Below are 6,489 nucleotides of genomic sequence, written 5' to 3'. Positions count from 1 at the left end.
TACAAGAAAAACCACAATTTAGTGCACAGGTTGCACCAATTAAATCGCGATTCCACCAATTAAAGACACTCACTGTTCTCTGTTTAAAACCGTAAGCAAATCACATATCAAGATCGAAAGAGTTAACCGTAAGAGTTAATCGTAATCACTGAAGAACTTTTAACTATTTTTCTTTAATTTGTCATTTCAAGTTTAGATTCTTGGCGATTTTGACAAAAACACACGGAAAAGGTGAATGTAGCGCGGCGCGGCGATGACTCCACGTGTCTCGGCTTGCGTTGCGACTCGGAAGCTCAAAAGCTTGGCCCGAAGCCGGCGCAAGCGTGCCGCGAAACGAGACGCTTGGCGAAAGCCAATCCGCAAGGGCTTCCGTATGTTCCGCGAGGGAATCGAGAGGGAAAAGCTTACGAACAGTCGCAGAATAATCAACCCCCTCGGCGTAGCGTTAAAAAGTGTTTCAAAGTTTCAAGTAAAAGCCACATAAGTGTAATTTGTTAATTAACGAAGTTATAAATACATTGATGCAATCTTTTAATTGATTCCTTTATTTAAGCGTTAATCTCATTTCTAAATATACCAGTTGCTAAGTATACAGCATTTGATAGTTATTAAACAGGATTTTATACATTTATAATTCAGGAGCTTAAGTCATTTAAAAAGACAGACGAATAAATCCTTCAATAAACTATACTCACTTATACAAGATTACAAAACATACTAAAAAATAGACTGGTACTACGAAGATGTGTAACACAAAAAGTATCAGAGATACTGTTGCATAGATAAAGCATTTCCAATGTTCAAAGAGCGCTCAGCTTTTAATTCTAACAAAAAGCTTGATAAAGACAAAGAGAGAGAGAGAGAAGAGCAAGCGTATAAAGCGCTATTACTCGCGTAATCGTCAACGGAAAAAGCTGAGCTAACAGTACATCACACGGTCGGTTCTAACTCTGAAAACCAACAGGGTGGTACATCAGTGTTCTCAATCGCCGATATACGTGACAAAACGTTCGACCCGACGCGCCACTCGAGCCCCCGTTTCCACTTTCGACTCTTCGAAAGAACTAATGCCGCGTCATCGATCACAAACAACTATCTCCGCCCGATTTCTCACGGATCTTGTTTTTATGCTGAACGAACTATATATTCTCACTATTAGCCATCATTTGATAATTTCTATGGGAGTATATTAGAACCCCCGTTATATGAACATCTATTATCCGAACGGTCTATTATATGAACAATATATTTCCTATTATAATACTCTGTTTAACTAACTGCTTACATCTATATGTATAAACTGGATGGGTCGATCCGGTACGAATCTTTGCTAGGAACTTTGGTACAATTGCGGCGAAAGGGTAAAAATGTAAATGCACCTATTATATTGTACAGATAGATAACGTGTAGGACAGGAACTGTAGGAAACACATTCAAAGAATTTAAATCGGTCGGTCGGCGCTGTGGTGCGTGATTCTGCATTAAAACTAAAACTGACTAAATCGTCCCTTCGTGCCGGGAGATTCAGTAAAAAACATCGCCTCGAAACTTGCTAAGACAATGCGGAACTTCTCCCTTTCTTATACCTTTAATAACAGTTGAAATCTTAGATCGCTAAATGAAATTCGGCAATGTCTAATTATAGTATCTCTTTATTTCTTGAGTTTTTGTGATAGTAATTGAAAGGTTTATACAATATGTTTTTATATATGAGATAACAGGTGTTGATAAGAAAAGTTCAATTAGACTTCCATTTCTGGTGGCGAGTGAAGAAGTTGTGTTTCAGAAATACCGAGAATTTTTCTTAGATAGAATAGGGGAGTTTATGTGAGGGATATTTTTTGGTGGACGAAGATGGAACTTTGTAAAAAAAAAACTTTCAAAAAGTTTATAAGAAAATTAAAAACAAAATATGTCTTATTCTTATAATATTCTTTATAATCTTTTGGAACTTCCAAAAATGAAATTTTAATCATTAAAATACAAGACTGAATTCATTCAATAATTCCATGGAGTAGATATTCACAGAAAATATTTTAATACAATCACCGTATAACTGATTCCCAGTTCATGTATGTTTATATTTGCATTTCACTCAGTGTATACACAAATACGACTGGTGGTTCGTAGCGAAATCGATTTACCAGTCGGATAAACTTTTCCGCGCAAAGGAAAGCGATAATCGAAATTGGATGGAGGAGAGAGAATTGGCCATTCGCGTGGATCGATTAACGAAACGATGCAAACTCATGCGAATCGGTCGGAGTAGATACAGGATATTCTAGTACGGGCTTTAAGGCTTAAGGTTTAAGGGGTTTTCTAGTGTGAAACACACTTTTTCATAGAACTTTTTTAGTTTGTTATTTTATGTGATACTATTCCAATAAGTAATCATAATTGAGACTGCGTTTCATAATAACCAGTTTTATCTTATTACTTTGACAGGTTACGCAAAAATAGCTTGAGAATTGCATGTATGAAATTACTCAGATTTTCTCAGAGTTTGTATTTGAAATATAATTGCCACGGTTTTCAATATCGAAAACTTCTTTTACGAGAACGTAAACAAAATTTGAGCCAAAAAAGATAGATAGACAGACTCGCAGAACTAGTATCAATACTGGTCCACCGTCGTCATTTCCGATTTCGATACGCTCGTTTCGCATACGATATTTATTACACCATCAGCCGACGATATCGATGATCAACATGACCGTAAAACTCCAACTTCAAATCAAGATGATATAACTCCCATTACGTGCATAAAAATTCACAACCGCGACACGCAGCACTTGCAATTGCCAGTATTATTCCGTTTATCGTATGCTGGCGTCGGCTAAACGAATTTCATGGCAATGAAAAAGTAAGGTACATGAGAAGAACACGAGCGTTTGCTCAGATTAAAAAAGTATTCTAGTATGGATTCACATAATGTTTGATGCGATAACTGATACATCGTGAAATGAAAAAGACATCTGATATTACTCGATACTTTATAGTGTGATGAAATTTTTGTGGCTAGTTATTAAAGAAAGTTTGTATAATTCAAAATAAAAATGAAGACTCGTCATTTATTTAAAGAAACGTTCGAGAGCTGATAAGTTCGTAACTTGCTTTGATTTTTATTCAGTAATTTCGATTCTGAAGGATAAACATTGAGGATGGAAATGAATTTTAAATTTCGGTTCGTGATTCCTTAAGCAACGCTGAACATTTTTACAGTCCTATTTACTGTGATAAGTTTACGATATCCGGGCTGAATTTATACCATCTTATTAGATAAAGTTGAAATCATAAAAAGTCGCGATATATTTGAAATATCTTCTGGGGCACGTTACTAAAAGTGTATACTATTTACAGGTAAGAATTAAAGAGTGAAATGATAAACTCCCGAAAATATATAAATTATATAGAAGCTAGGAAATTGGATATTCATATCTGACTTGAATATTAAATAACGTTGGCGTACCACAATATTTACCCACTGATATTTGTTAAACTTTATACTTATCATCAAATCACTCGATTATCTGCTATAATAAAATGCTAGAGACAGATGATTTCCCAGACATTGCGAAACAGCATTGCAACACGATTTGGCATGATTTCTGGCTTGCAGATAATGAGGAAAAACGCATCGTCTCAATATAAAGTGAAATAAAGTTTTTGGCACTCGTTTAAACATTGTCTCGTACCATCACATGCTTTTACATAATATTGAAACATCGTCACAGTGCAGGTTTTCGTTTGCGACGTAGGTGACAAAATGACATTGCCAAGAATCATCGGCTTTGTTGTTCGCTGCACCACTCAGAATTTGTAAATAATTTTGTCAAACGTTTCTATTCCTGTTCGTTGCTGTCAAACAAAATCTTCTATTTACAATTAGCGTCCAATATTTGCATAAAATATTCTACTACTTATATAAAAATTGAACATGTTTCTTAATAATTTCCAATTCGAAACATATTCAATAATAGAAATTCGAATGATAAAATGGAAATTAATTATACATTCAAGATTATTTATATTCTCGCCTCTTACATCAATTTTCATTTCAATTCTCGCTTTAAACGAATACACATATCACATCAGAATTGAACGACAATTTCACAATAGTAGTCGAAAATATAAATTTAATAGCGACATAGACTGTCCGTACTGATACATTAGTGTTTAACAATCCAGGGTCCAGCGAAAACGAATAAAGTTCGCGGCAACGGTTGAATTGCAAATTACAATGAGGTACGAGCTTTTCATCAGCTAATAATCAATTTTAAATTATCTCGGTCGCCTCGAGTGGAAAAGCATTCGGGAAAAGAGTAACCGTGATAAAACTGCGACCCAATTACCTAAAAATCAATTAAGATCGACTCTCGCTAACGCTCACCAATACATCTACGATGAAAAGACGCAGTGCATACGGTAGGTACAAAAAATATACGATGTCAACTGGTTTTAATACAAATTTTACCCAACATATGACGTGCACCTTTGTTAATAAATTTTCTGCATATAATAACTGCAAATAAAATTTACCGCGTGTCACACTAATGAGTTAGATATACAATGATAGCAATTCATTTTACTAGTTTAAAGCATGTAACTTTAAGATTGTGATAAAAATAAAAATATCAGATATGTATATATATGACGGATTAAAGATGCTATAGCGTTAGCTTAGTTTTGATGTGGACGATAAAATTAACAGGGAGGTAGTTTTCCTTATGAACCCTTAAATTTCTCGCCTTATGCTTCTTTCTGTATACGTGATTGCGATACCTGCCGGGTAGCCACACTCTTCCGGTTTCACTGTGAACGATCCGTCGGCTTTTGCATATCTTCCATCTCTCGCCGTTTATCGATCCGTCAGCGCACGAAATGCGCCACTTAACCGACTCCCGGCTTTAGCATAGTAAATTTTGATATCTCTGCCGCGCGGTTCACCGCGTGGTTCACCGCGCGGTAGCCAAACGGATAAGAGCGACGGTCAATCTTCCACGCGTGCGAGCCGATCGGAAGCGAGGTCCTCCAGGTCAAAGAAAAATTAAACCAACAGTGAAACTGTTTATTTGAAGTACACAGTGAATTGAAATTGTTTAATGAGAATTTTTATATTAAATTATAAACATAAAAAATTGAAGCAAGGCTAAAATTGTTTATTCGAAAGTACTGAATGAATTTAAATTGTTAGGTACTTTTAAAACTTTGAGAATAAAGAATTATGATTTTGTTCCATTGTGTAATAAAGAAAAATTAAAACAGAACTAAAGCTGTTTAATTGAAGTATAGCTTATGTACAATTTGAATAAATTTGTATAGATGCTATTCGAGTTTTTTAAATTCTGAATGAATTCATATTGTAAATTTAGAATTATGGAAAAAGGAATACAGATTAACAAATATGAATCGAATTATGGACGCCTGAAGCTCTTTGTTACGTAAATTTTCAGGTAGTAGTTCTTCTAGAAATGGGTAGTGTGCCATCGCAACTTATACACAAGATTTACATATAAATGAGGTTTTGTATAAAGTCAAGTAAGAGAAAGGAGGTAAACGGAGAAAAGCGAGGTCAAGAACTTTTTCAGGCTGATATTAATTTCATGCATTGTAGAGGAATATTTAAAACGTGCCATTTGACTTTTAATCTTACAATTAGAGGCAAGAAACGTGCCCCTGCAATTTAATAGACACTTTATCATATTACATATACGTATAGGATATTTCAAATTCAGTCACATATAATATTTAGATTATACAACAAGTATGTTAAATTGAATTACATACATTAAATATTTGATTAATCAATTAGTAAAAAAATATATCCTGACTCATGTATCAACATCCAATCGAAACCCATAGACGTAGGAACTTGAAACTTGTGGAGTATACGTTTTTCATGACTAATGCTAGTAATACGTAAATTGAATTTAGACACTCGTTTATTAGCTTTTTATTACAAAACTAGTATCAGGACTCGATAAACGATTCGCGATAAAGAAACATGAGTCGCGTGCAATCGGGGAAAGTTTTTAACGCTGCAACGTTCGCTGGTGGATGAAATTCCGGGGAGGTAGCAAGGTTCTGTTTTTACGGCAAGGTAACGGGCAGGGATATCAGGATCGGCGTGTAGACACGCTGTGAACGACAATGAAAAGATGGGCGGGCGAAACCGATAGGATGGGAAGGCTGCTAAAGCCGGCGGAGCGTGCATCTCACAGCTCATCGGTTTCCTTGAAAATCGTCGAGCGATATCTTCCTTGCTCTCTCAGGGTTTAGAGTGTTTAAACTTTAGACCTTAGTTTAGCAAGCGGACCGCTCATCTTCGTCGACGAAACACCCGTCTCTTTGAATTCGGTTCAACTTAAAGATCGATTTCTATACAACAGTGTTTTCTCAACTCCATGTCCATTCCGTATCTAATTTTCAATTGATTCCCGGAAGTTCCTTATAGTACGGAATTCCCGAAACCACCGCTATACGCGAATT

The 6,489-nt window shown here is 35.6% G+C and overlaps 1 protein-coding gene across 1 annotated transcript in view; it reads right to left on the bottom strand.

The window, feature by feature from the left end:
- LOC108628838 (calcium/calmodulin-dependent 3',5'-cyclic nucleotide phosphodiesterase 1) overlaps positions 1–255 on the bottom strand; it is a 141,698-nt gene extending 141,443 nt beyond the window's left edge. Inside the window, exon 1 of the mRNA XM_018031034.2 lies at positions 74–255. The gene's annotated coding sequence lies outside the window, so the exon portion shown is untranslated. The remainder of the gene's footprint in view (positions 1–73) is intronic.
- Positions 256–6,489: the final 6,234 nt, after the last annotated feature.

The sequence above is a fragment of the Ceratina calcarata genome, unplaced genomic scaffold (genome assembly GCF_001652005.2).
Source record: "Ceratina calcarata isolate Rehan_Ccalc_2016 unplaced genomic scaffold, ASM165200v1 scaffold541.2, whole genome shotgun sequence".
Taxonomy (NCBI): Eukaryota; Metazoa; Arthropoda; class Insecta; order Hymenoptera; family Apidae; genus Ceratina; species Ceratina calcarata.
Note: the sequence above shows the minus strand (reverse complement) of the source record. Positions and strands in the feature narration are given on the sequence as shown.